The 14,133-nt window shown below is 33.4% G+C and overlaps 1 protein-coding gene across 2 annotated transcripts in view; it reads right to left on the bottom strand.

Moving 5' to 3' along the window:
• The window catches only part of POLA1 (DNA polymerase alpha 1, catalytic subunit), a 226,880-nt gene that overhangs the window by 86,870 nt on the left and 125,877 nt on the right, over positions 1-14,133 (bottom strand). The window lies entirely within an intron of this gene.

The raw sequence follows: 14,133 nt of genomic DNA on the forward strand, positions 1-14,133 counted from the left end.
TTCTACTCATGTATGGCTTTTGAACCAATGTAAGGATTTCTTTGGCATATATGGATTTGTAGTTTCCAGTGTCACTTCTCATGTTGTTCCAAAATGTCCCCATCCAACAGAGCACAATTTTTCAAGAAAAAAAAGGCTCAAGGAGGTAGAGAAAAATCAGGTAACATTGCTTCTCACCCTTCCAACAGGTGGAACAAAGACCGGGTATGCATCAGTATGAGGGAATGAACTATGCAGCCATATGTATCAGTGAGTGCACAGGAAAAGTAGTGTTCAGTTACAATAGTAAATATGTCATGTTCTAGTCTAGCACTACAAAACATAAGGATACTTTCAGGTATCCGTAAGTCTGAATTGGATACAATTTCTATGCACTGCCAAACCCAAATACAGTCTGTCTAACATAAAGCCTATATTTATTATAATTATAGTTAGAGAAGTATAAAGATGAAGGAGGAACTGTTTAAAAAAATTAGTCCTAGTAATTCATATAAGCAAATGTTATAAGAAAAGTATTTCTTCCTGATCTCAGTCATTAACACACATGAATGGCTAGTTTTTAAGGAACTGTTGTCTGACTTAAAAAGAGAAAAACATATGAACTTTGATCAATTAAATCATTCAATTTGTAGATAGCTAAAAAAACATTTCTGAAGTAACAAGTACAGCTTCCTTATTTTTAAAAGATGCAGACATGTAGATGTAATATTTCTTCATTAAATGAAAGAAAAAGTACATAAACCTATTATAAACTATGTACCGGTAGCTATTTTAAATTCTTCCATACCACCTGATCCAACAGGGATACTTTTACAGCAGATTATAAATTTTTAATCCAATAATCCAACTGTAAAATACTGGAGCCTTAATTCTATCAAAGCATAACTTATTGAAAGTAAGAATTTGCCAGCAATATTTGTATAGTATATAACCTTAATTTATGAAATATTGAGATTTGGAACTCAGGAAGTATGTCCCACCCAAGGAATGTTTATAACAAGCTGTTACAATTCCAGTTCTTTCAAATGTCTGAAAATAAAATGTGAAATGCATTATCAAGGACCTTCTATAATTTGGTGGTGGGAATTTCAATTTTTTCAAATGTCTTCAAACATCTTAGAATGCTAAAACCACGAAACTAATATAAGCTAGCAAAAGCTTCTCATTTTCACATGATGTTACATTGTCACGGTAACTCTTGTTGCTCTTATGTAGTTTTAAATCATACTTTTTCTGAAGGAACAAAGGTAGCATACATAGTACTCTCTCTTCCTTCCCAAGGCTGAAGGACAGTGACTGTCCCAAGAAAATTAAGTGAACTTCCATCACTGAGAATGTATGTGAATGGGGTCTTCCTGATCCTAGTCCAACATTCTTACCTTTGTTATTGTTACCACCTTGATCTGGTACACACTTAATATACTTGTTAAAAGAAAAAGTCAAATAGACTCACAAAACTCAAACAAGTAAGAAATGTTATTTTAAAAATACAGAAAAACATATTTTAACTTCATCTATTCAGTGCCAGGTAGCATAGAACAAAATAAAATGTCCAGAATACATATTCACATATCCCTAAATGTTGGTATATCAAACTTGAGCATGCACAGAGAAAGGTGCTAGTATTGCTGAAGGAAGATAGTACAGTGAAAAATATACTGGTATATACATTTAAGAAAAGGCACAATGAATCTGCTTTTTCCACTTCTTACTAGATTTACCTACTAGACGCAGTGTTTATTTATTTAAGGTACAGAAAGGAACAGAAATGTACTTATTTCTATACTGTCCTTTACTAGTTTATAATTTCCAGAAAGGTTAACAATCACAATAGAACAGCATTAAACACAATAAAATACAACCCTTCAAACAATCATAGCAAGTGAGTAGGGGAGGGGAGGCTGAAAATACAAAAAGATCTTTGCTCAGAATAAGTGAAACATCATAGCAAGAAGGATGTCTCCCCCCCCAGAGCCACCAGATTCAGACTAAATGGTCTGAGGAATATCACAGTATACAGGCAGACTGAGGAGAAAGAAAACATCAGAGTCCCATGTTATGTAGGGCATTTAAAGGTAAGCCATTTGAATTATGCCAGAAATGAAGCAGAAACCAGTGATGCTCTTTAACCACGATGAGAAATGTTCCCAATGAATGATCCCAGCTAGTACCCTATTAAGTGCAACTGCCAGGTAGTTTTCAACAGTAGATCTGTTTATAGCATACTGTAGCAGTCTGCTCTGGAGAGAACCAAAATGTGGATATCTGAAACCATGCTTTTTCTGCTAGTCTTAAACAAGCATTAATTGGTGATAAGTCAGTTTCTAAGCAGTACAGCTTTCAGCTATAAATTTGATATTTTAGGAGTGCAACTCCCTTTAGAAATGTTTTGGCTTCATCCCATTACTGTGTAATGGGCATTGGGTATCCTCCCAGATGTCAAAGAACTCCAATTTTAGTTTAAGGCAGCAAGTTTAGTAATAACAGACGTCAACAGGTTGCAGTATAACATCTAAAGGATCCACAAATTACTCATCCCTGGACTCAGTACAGAACCTGGAGCCAGCAGCAAGTCTTCTATCAGAGGTCTATATGCAGACAGATGAAATAATTACCGTATTAATTGTTAATACAGTATTCACATATGTAAAGTAAATACCTTTCTTCTAAGCAGAAGTGTTGTTGACTATTAGCGCTTGGTTTTTCCCAGTGAGAATGAATATGTTTATCCCTTTGGCTATACATGCAGCAGATAAAGAGAAGAAAATTCATTATTTTACTTATTTGAAATATTTATAGTCCACCATTATAGCCTACCGCAAGAGCTTTGTGGCAGGTTATAATCTATAAAATAATTTAGTAAACTCAAGTAAACTATCTAGTTTAAAACACATCATAATAATCATAGTAATGCTCACAAAAAGGCACTTAAGGAAGAAAAGGCACAGTCTGGCTATGAATATTAAATCAGAATGTGAGAGTAAAAAGCCAGATTGGCACCTAGCATTGAAAGGCAGATGTAACTCCAGCTTGTCTTCCAAGTGACTGGCATCTGAAATCTGGGGTGCCACAATAAAGAAGGATCTCTCCCACATACCCCTATAAAGCACCTCTCCCAGCTGTGAAATGGTAGAGAGGCATCTTCCTCCTCCCCTGCAAATTAAGTATAATCCAGTTCTAGAATATTCCAAAAATGCACTGCACAGCCATTACTATTTGCAAAAACAACAAAAAGCCTAAGAAGAACATACACTGTCGTCATGTTGAGCTAGTCAGTTTTATATAATTCTATGAACATATAAAAATAACTTAGACACTTTCTGTAGTCCCCTTTAAAACCTTTACAAGAAAATAGAATTACATAGCATAAGCACATCAATTTCAAATGCTACATTTATTAATTTTTTGGGAAGCTTTCTTCCAAAAAAGACTCAGCTAATTGGGAAGAATCATCATGCACCCTGAATATTTACTTAAATTTCATTACCTTTATTTTATCACGTATTTTGATGAGAGGCAGGAAAAAAAAGCAGAGGCATGGGATGGGCAAGTTCAATTTCTTGATTTATAGAGTATCAAATTGTATTTTCTTAGTGGGAACTATTTTGCTATTTGGGGTGTCAAGGAAAACAGAGACCAAACTAGATGTGAAGATAACTGTGTAAATGTCCTCAGCTAGTGGCAATCTTCCATTCATATACGTGTTCTGTGCCTTTCTATTTGCTATCTTTGAACAGCCTTCCTTCACCATTTTTCCAAAATTCTTCTGAATGACTCTACTTCACTATTGCTGAATGCTTTTACTTGTAATAATTAAATTCCCAGCAACTCTCCGCTATGCTATTATTAAAAATTACCAGATTTCTGAAGTTAATTGGTGACAGCACAGTGTTCTATAGTAAAAACAGGCAATCTATTATTTCCACATATTAACCCATAATGCCTGACCATTGGTTATTCTAGCTGGAGCTGATGAGCATTATATTCCAAAATATCGGGGGGGGGGGGAGACACAACAAGTTGCCTATTTCTGTTATTTATAGTAGTAACTACACTACTAGTTTTATGTAAAACCAAAATGTGAATACTAGATGAAACTGTATTTCTCATGTGAAAAATCAGTAACTTATTTTGTTTCTGCACATATTGTGTGTTACTGATAATTATTTAACCACAGGAATTCATTCATACATTTCATTTTAGACACTCTAAAAAGATACACACACTTTCACAGTGATAAAAGCTAGATATATATTTCCTTTATGACCCATAGTGGAATGATAAATGCATTACAAAAATTCTAATTCTTGTCTTAGAATAGTTGTCTTAAGATGAGTTGGCTTCCCCTCTCCAAATAATATATAAAGCTACCCAGCCTTACTTGAATACCTTCTCTAAGGAGGCAATATTAGTGACTAGCCTTTCATTGTTAAGATCCTCTGGGTCCAACATAGCTGACTATATATAACTCAGTTAGTGTAGAAACTGAAATTGAAAAGAAATTAGATACTTCAACAAGATGATCCAACATACATCCAAATCAATCATGAAGTACTTACAAGAAAGAAAGTTAAAGGTTTTGGAATGGATTTCATAGTTCCCAGACTTGATTGTTGAAAATCTGTGGGGAGATCTCAAACATGCAGGGCAACTAAGGAAATCTAAGAATACTTGTGAGCTAAAAAGAGAACTGCAAGGGAGAGTAGGAAAAATTCCAAAAGCAAAAATAGAAATACCCTTACTTGTCTATAAAAAAAGTACATGAAAGGAGTTATGGAAGCTGTTATTTCTCCCAAAAGGATGTTACTGACTGACAATGTGTCCGCTCTTTTGTACTTGCCATATTTAGTTTTCTTAACTGGAATCTTTAAACAAGTGCACATACACTCAAATTTGCAGAAAGATGTTGTGTTTGTTTCATGTGGAATTCACTGAGGCATACAATTAAACCAGGGATGCCTAAACATTTGTGTGCAACTGTACTTCTGCCTGCTTCAAGGCATCTGGTACCTTCCCCCATTTTATAACTTCGGATTCATTCAGGTAATCTCTTTCAGCTTGATCATATTAATGATAAGCAGATAGAAGTTTGGTAGTTGCTAGATGTACAGGCTCTAGCATCCAGTCCACATCCTCAGGCCTCAAAAGAATAAATTTATCTCTCAAAATTGGATCAGACCAGAAATTAACATTTTGATTCCAAAGAAGCCCTAAAATTTGACATAGCATGTATCTAACACCCCATTCTCTTCTATTGGTAACATCCCATTTATTGGGCAAGATCAAACATAGACAAGAGAGCTTTTTTGCAGCTTCTTAGTTCATGGTATTGAAATTTGGCTGAAAACTGGAAACTCGTGGCAGTGTAGTAATTCACAATTTGTAAAAACCAGATATAAATAACCCCCAACAAACATTATCAAACTAACTTCCCACCCTAAAACTGTGAAAGGGGAATGAAAATTCCATCCCTCCCTTCCTTGATGTCATTGTGCTACTGCCACAACCCTTGCAGCCCTTAGACACTGCAAGAAATGTTTTAAAAATCTGTCCATTCAGCTTTCATTATACAGCAATTTTTACTATCAATATTCTAAACTTTGGCTAATCTGGCTCATTGTCTATAGATTTCTTGAAAACAATAGGATTATCTGGATTCTAGAATAGTAGAAAGGGTACTCAAGGACAAACTTGTTGACAGTCCATTTCCATACTTCATAGCAAGAGTAGGACCCTGTCATCTGGAAAATCCTCCAGCAGATTTAATAACGCTATTCTTTAAAATGCAAGCCCTTTAACAATTTTCCTTATCTCTACATTGTACATAAAGACATAGTATAAATTAAACAGTTACATTAACAATTTTCTTCTAATTAATAAATTACACAGAGAAATATAGTTTTGCACATAACTTATACCTTCATGACATATTACGCCATGATAAAACAGGGAACCTAGGTTACCCACAGCTAAAGCAAATACCCAACTATATTTTGTTTCAGATACCAAGTGCTCCTTCAATTCATGTAGAAAATAATGTTATTTGTCTTGACTTCCTAACAATTATAATTAACATTAAAGTTGTATTTTTTTTGTCACCTCTGTATTCACTTCTTAATTGCATTTATTTATACTTATTATCTGTTAATACCTTTTTATAATGATAACAATAACTAGTGTTATTATTCATGAAAATTGCAATGTAGATAAGTAAAATCAGTGCTATTTTTGGAAAAAAAAAGTATGAGAAATATGTAGTTCTTTATTCCTCTTGTTTTGATTTTATAATTAAGCTTCTGGTCTTCATTTGCTTTAAATACAACTTTATCAAATCCAACATATGTCTGTTTCAAATGAATATACTGGTGTACATTATTGTTAACTCCGTTTAATTAAGATCCATTATCTTGAAAACAAGAAAAGGTAATGCTTTATTTCCTTGATTGTAACTGCATGACCAAAGAATTTTACAATTCATTTTGGATCAAATATACTTTGCGCTGGATTTGTGTTGAACATGCAAACAGAGTTTAAGCAAAATATACTTTAGTTCTAAAAGAAAAGAAAAGAAAAGAAAAGAAAAGAAAAGAAAAGAAAAGAAAAGAAAAGAAAAGAAAAGAAAAGAAAAGAAAGACTAAAGGACAGAGCAATAAGCTTATAGGTCAAAAAACATCTGGGCATTATACTGTGCTCACAATTATGTAACTTAATACTAGATTTTCTAGAGGAAAAAAGAATCCCATTTTGAGCCCATTATTCCAAAATGGCTTCTTTAATAATATTGCCTTTAAATAATTCTCAACGATATTGGACATAATCTGGTACACAAAGAGATAGTAAATAATAATAATAATAATAATAATAACAACAACAACAACAACAACAACAAATCCAGTCTAAACATCTGGCTGACTGTGCAACCAACAACAACAATAATAATAGACCACAATACCTGGAGACAGCAGAAAAGAAGAGAAAGAACGGAGAAAATCACAAAATACAAAGACCTGCAAACAGAAGTAGAACGACTGTGGCAAAAGAAAACAAAGATAGTATCAATAGTAATAAGCGCCTTTGGTGTAATCCCAAAATACTGTATCTGGAGTACCACTTGAATACCATCAGCATTGACAAAATCACTGTCAGTCAATTGCAAAAAGCAGGTTTACTTGAAAAAGCTTACATCTTGCAATGATACCTTTAACACCAACAAACAACAATATCTGCCTATCCCAGGTCCTTGGGAAGGATTTGATAGGTAGATGAAAATGCCAAATCCAGTCTGAACATCTGGCTGCACTGTGCAACCAACAACCCCCAGTGACCCAGTGAGGCACTACCTTGATGTGGTTGTGGGGCTAGTGTGCTCCAAGGAGGATGAGAGCTATGTCAGAGGTTCAACCATACTGGACAGGTCTCATCAGAGGAGCCAGATGAAGAGGGCCTCTTCCATAAAAAAATATGTTGAGATATAATTTACAGAAATCTGTACTGGATTGGTTGTCGCCATAGATTTGTTGAGAGATATCATAATAAGAGTGTTATTTTTAGTTCTTTCTAACTGTACCCAATATGGAATCTACAGTTTTTATAATAGCCAGACACTAAATGTTTTCATAAAACTATCCGGCACATCCCAAATATTTAATTCCTGTTAGCTCAGATCACAACAGCATGCATGTGAAGGGATTTTTTTTTAATCCATATGTATATCAGTTTACATTTGCATATACTGAACTGAATTTGCCATTTTGCCTCTTTGTTTTTAAGCATCCTAAAAAATTGAGTATACACTCGTTTCATTGGTCTCCCTAGTTCCAGTTCAATTGTAACATGTTTAAGAACATGTTACACAATATCCTTCCACTGTGGCAATTGTTCATTTATTTCTCTTTTTCATTTTAGCCAGTTACCAATCAATAAGAGAACATCTCTTTTCATCCAATGACTGCTAAGTTTATTCAGGAGTTTTTTTATAAGGAACTTCGTTAAAATATTTTTGAAAGGCCAAATAAATAGTGAATATTCAAATTACTTTATTCATGTGCTCCTTCATATTCTCAAAGCCGTTAACAGGTTAATGAGATTTGTCCTTCTATATTCTAATACTTTTATCTACAATTACACTCCATGAATGTAACAGTAATACCCCATAGTATCCTAAATCATCTTCTAAATTGGGATTTCACTGGTAACTTACAAAACATCTCAAGTCAGAGGATGATCTTAGAGAAATGTTGCATATAGTTGTTACATGATAAACAATTCTACATTTTGATATAAAAACTCTCTGAATATCACATGGACGATTTCATTGTATTGTAGACTTATTAACTAACTGAAAGTAAAATCTTACCATTCCTACTTGCTTCTGTCCCTCAAACACCTTTCTGAATGATCAGACACAGAAATCTGCAGAGAAGAATGACACAATCTTCTTTTGTACCTTTTGTTCATCTAACATATTAATCCGCACCAGAAGTTTCCTTCACTTGATATGTTTAAACTCCCTTTTATTGTTGCTTATTCTTATCAACATGCCCTCAAATATTTCTCTCTTTGCAGTTTCAGTATTTTTCATCTTTTCATTTTTATTATTTGAATCAAACTTTCTGAATAAAATATATATAAATTCTGGAAAATTTGAAGGTAGAATGAACATTTGGGAAAATTTCAAATATATGCCATGTTTATAATTATCACCTTTTAGAGATATATAATTACCTCATTATATTATTACTGTTCTGGACTACTGTCTTCTATTTAAGAAACTAATACACTGATTTAAAACACTAATTTAAAAAAGTACAAAAGTGATGGAAAAAATTATCAGAATTTTGCCACATGAAATATATCTTTCTTATTTTCTAAAATGTCACTATTTCTATTCTTTCTTTAGTCTTTATTTTTATAAAGTTTTCATTTTTATGAACTTCTGAAAATTGACCTTTTGGGACAAGCTTCCCTTTCTTTTCATATATTAACGCATTTTTAATATGATATTTCCAAACACTGACGAATCTCTTCCCCAACTGTTTAATGTATCATTTAATAGGCAAAGAAAAGATGATAGTTCATCATCCTTTCCCCCCCCCCCTCCAGTATTTTAGCAAAAGGGGTCTTGGGAAAAATAATCTAAATGTGAAGGCCCAGAAAGAACCTTTCTTATAATGTATAAAGTTGTCTGCTTATTCCCACAATGATGTTCTCATTGCATTTCTTTTCTTGACCTTGGTACATATTACAGCTGAGCTCCTACTAAAATAGCTTTAACTAATTTCCAGTTGTCTTCAAGACATCCAAATATATTGACTTTCCATACAATTTATTTTTATTCATCTTTCTTTTTAAGTCAAATGTGACTGCATTAAGACTTTTTAGCAGCCTCCCCTTAGGTAACTTAAATACAGTAGTACTATGATCAATGTTTCCACAGTTTGTTAAATGTTGCTCATTTATCATGCTAGATCTTTATCATATTTCAAATGTTCATTATGATCCCTTTTTGGACAATACCATGATCAGCTGCTCTACAGTATAATTTTTTAGAGTAACTAGAAACATCTGCTGAATATTTCTTGGAACTGCAATATGAATTTATCCATACTATCTGGGAATATTTGAAACAACCCATTACTTTAGCACTTTTTCTTTCAGATGCCTTATCTGATTTCATTCTCCATTCAAGTCTGCTTCACACTACATTTTGGACATGGGCATTATAGTACTAATTTATTGTGGGAATCTGGAATTATCCACCATAGTGATTCTACAGAATCTGTCCCTCTTGAAGTTTCTAGCAGCCAGAACTGAATACTCAAGGTGGAAGCCTGACCAATAAAAAATAAAAGTATAAAGATGATTTCCCATAATTTGGAAATTTGGAAATAAAACTGCATTTATTTTTTGCAACCACATCAAACTACTTACTCAATTGCAATCAATTATTCCAAGATCTTTCTCAGAAATACCATTACCATTACCAATCCAAGTATTCCACATCATAAACCTGTGCATCAGATTATTGTTTCCTAAATAAATAAATAACTCTGCACTTGTCTCTGTTAAATTTAATTCTGTTATTTTCAGCCTACTTCTCTAACCCACCAAGATCATTTGTAATTTTATTTCTGCTATGTAAGTATTAGCCATTTCCCTCAATTCTGTGTCATCCATAAATCAGATAAGAATTACTTCACCTCTTTATCCAAATCATTAATACAAATATTGAAATGTAAAGGGAACATGACTGAGCTTTAAGGAACTCTACTGAATACTTCTCTTTAGTTTAAATAGAAACCACTGCCAGATATTTATTTACTTGTCATACCATTTAGCCCACATTTCATGACCTTGCTAATTAGAATATTGTATGATACTCTGTCAAAACTTTGCTGAAATCACAATATATTTATAGAATTCCCACATCTACTAAAGAAGTTGCCTAATAGAAAAATAAGATAAAGTTAATCTGACAAGACTACATCTTCAGAAATTGAGGCATACTTCTAGTAAACACTGCATTATTTCAAGGTGCTTACAGATCTAGGATCTGCTCTAGAACCTTCCTTGGTATCAGTGACAAACTGATTGGTGTCTAGGTCCCAGATCTCCTTTTTTGAAAAAAATCAAATATCTAAATTTTGATGACTTATTAGATGTGAACACATACAACACTCTTGTGACTGCCACAAATGGTAAGGTCTATCAGCTGATCTTCACACTGCCTCCTACTGCCACACAAACTCTTCTTAAACAAAACAAAAGCAAGGACAGGATATCTGAGTATGAACAAAGAACTGTTGCTTATTAAAATATCATGTATGTATTAACTTGGTGCTCTACATTCACATACATACATAGGTATTAAGAAACTAATATATTATTCTCATTGAGGCAAAATGAGGACCATATTAGTAATACATTATGAATAAGAACTCTGATTTAGTTGAAAAAAGCCAATATTTTGATAGCACTTTTATTAATGTTGCAGATTCCAGGGTATAATGATGGCTATATTGCACTTACTTCCATTTCTTATTTTGAGGGTCATTTTAAATAGTACATGTGGATGAAATGAAGTATCTATTCACCGGTTTTCCATACTGCAGATATCATACTTAAAATACTTTTATCTTGTGCACTAGCCCATGTGCATTCAGCTTATATGCACTACTGCTCTAAACCCCCTGAAAATAGCTGCACTGGAATGTGGACATTTTAAGAATTATGTTCACTGCATAGAAATATGCTCACCAATATGAGAACATTGTTTTCAACAGTCTCCACTTATGAGATGTAATTGTAACTGGCATTAACCAAGCCTCCCTGAAATATCATGGGATATGGAAAATATGAATAATGAACATTTATTTGATCTTTCCTATGCCTTAGTTCTTAACACATAGATGATCCCATTTACGAACTTTTCTTTGCAGCAATTCCTATATTTTTTCAATAGAAAAAACTTGGATTTCTGAAAATCTATCTGGAGTCTTCGAGGGCCAGTTTGGTGTAGTGGTTACAGTATCAGACTAGAAACCAGGAGACTGTGAATTCTAGTTTTGCCTTAGGCACAAAGTCAGCTGGTCACTCTCTCTCAGCCCTAGGACGGAGACAGTGACAAACCACTACTAAAAAACCTTGCCAAGAAAACTGCAGGGATTTGTCCGGCAGTTGCCAGGAGTCAAAAGCTGACTCAAAGGCACAAAAACAAACAAACAAACAAACAAACCAAAAAATTGGAATCTTCACAAGTAAGCATCCTCACCCCCCCAAAATTATAATCTTAATGCACTCATTTGCTCCATTGTATATCATCACCTGTTTTTTAAATTAATAATCACAAATTTTTCATTGCTTGTGATCACAGAATTAAATGAGTAAACCATTTAGAGTCTATGTTGCATATTTTCTATTGAAAATTCCAAAATAAATGGCACATTATAGATACCACCTACCCAGAACGAGAAGTGAACCAGAGAGGGCCCAATAATGGGTTATATGACTTATTTTAACAGAATTAAAACAGGACATTAAAGTGAAATAATAAAAGTTTGGTAAGAAAGTAGGAAAATAAAGTAGACGATAGTAGCTTAGCTGTCTCCTTAGGCAAAACAGGTATCCAAATATGGAAAATGATCTGTAATTTTCAAATCTGTGTTCTATGACATGCTATATTTGTTAGTTAGTTCCTCATTATAGTCACTGACCGGAATTCTGCAAGTTAACAAAGTAAATTAACAGTTTTTGTTTCAAGTAAAATAAAATGCAAATATAAAATTGTAATGAGATCTTTGAGGCAATCAAGGCATCCTCAGTTTTGCAGATAGTATAAAAAAGTGTCACACTGAAGGAAACTGAATTGTGGTAGTCTGACAGGAGTAGCTGTACATAATATAAACCAGATTTGCCTGGTTACTTGAACAATTATGTATGAAACAGGCCCTGGTGTCTTTATAGAAGGCAAAATTTAAGAGAACATGGGCTATAGATTTAATGTGGCTGTCCTTCCATAAGGGCAGAATCTTAGCTCATAAGGAACTTTTTTATATTTGCCCTCATGAACAGCTGTTAGGAGAACATTAAAAGATGCTAAAATTAGTGCTATATCTGAATTAGTTAAATTTGAGAGTAATGCTGAAGAGAATAAAAAAGGAGTTAATGTAGATATGTTATACAAAGCTATCAGGAAGACAGAATGCAAGCTATATTGAACATGAATATCAGAATTTTAAATGTTATTATAATTTATTTTTAAAACCATCTCTTAAATGTACAGTCATATGTAAGTTCATACAAGTTATCTGAAACGTATTGATCTTCTCATCAATCTGGTGAAAGAATAATAGACTACTCTAAATACATATGATAGGTTAAATGCAAACATTGGTTTTCATTTAAACAAATGTACCAGGGCTACAAGTTGTTGCATTCCAACCTTTGAAACTTTGTTATGCAATAAATTAACAGGTATGTCTGCTCTGTTTCACATCAAGGCCAATATCTCAGTCTTTGCCTTAATTTGCAATCAGGGTCTAAGCATCAGAAGAGGATGGAATACAAGCCTTCATAGCCTACCACACTGTGACAAAAGAAAGCCAACGATTACCAGCAATTTTATTTTACTACTGTAGGACAATACCAGAGCAGTTAAATTTGGTTCCATTGCAAGCATCCAGAGAAAATATATTTAAAACGACTATATATGAAAAATCACATTTGGGAAAAAAATCAGTGTGTATGCACACACACACATGCACACACACACACAAACACACAGATCTATCTATCTATCTATCTATCTATCTATCTATCTATCTATCTATCTATCTATCTATCTATCTATCCATCCATCCATCCATCCATCCATCCATCCATCTAAAATCTCTGGAAGTATATTCAAGGCTATTCTGCAAAATACCCTTCTATTTATCCTACCTCAAAGCAACATTCTCAGGCTGTAATAAGTCACAACTAAGTACAGTACCTTCCTTCAAGAATAATTTTGCTCTGTCTGTCAGCTGTCAACAAAACACAAAGAACTCATATGGTCCAGCCATATATTGTATATGGAGGAGAATCTAACAAAATACAAAGATTGTAAAAAAGAAAAAAGAAATGAAATTTTCATGGCAGGTGCAATTCCATGCTTACTAAGAATATTATATGCCAAGTTTCATGGGTCTCCATGGCATTCATAAAATAGTTTCAGTGATTGTTGTAAAAAACAAAACAAAAACTACATATAATAAGTGAAAGTCAAGGTAATCTGTATCAGCAGTACAAGTAGCCGAGAAAATATATATATAGTGATCATGAAGGTAAAAAAGAGATGTCAGAGGTTAGTAGATATGCAACACTGCTTATAGATAATGTAAAGATATTTAGTTGAATATTTTAAAAAATGAAATTTAAAGTTAACACACATTTATAAGGAGGTAGCTTAAACAACAAGGAAAATCCTGTTGTTGAAAGTCTCAATAGTGGCCATCTCAAAACCAGTAAAAAGAGTTTAAAAGCATTTCCAAGCAATGTTTGTTCTTTTAAGTTTAATTATTTTCTCTTTGAGAATGGTACTAATGAAACTGAATATCTTTCATGGTTTCGAAGGGCAGTTTGAATAGTCTGTAA

This window comes from Python bivittatus, unplaced genomic scaffold, assembly GCF_059951505.1.
Source record: "Python bivittatus isolate LINGU-HERP-01145 unplaced genomic scaffold, Pbiv_v1 ctg000350_np1212, whole genome shotgun sequence".
Lineage (NCBI taxonomy): Eukaryota > Metazoa > Chordata > Lepidosauria > Squamata > Pythonidae > Python > Python bivittatus.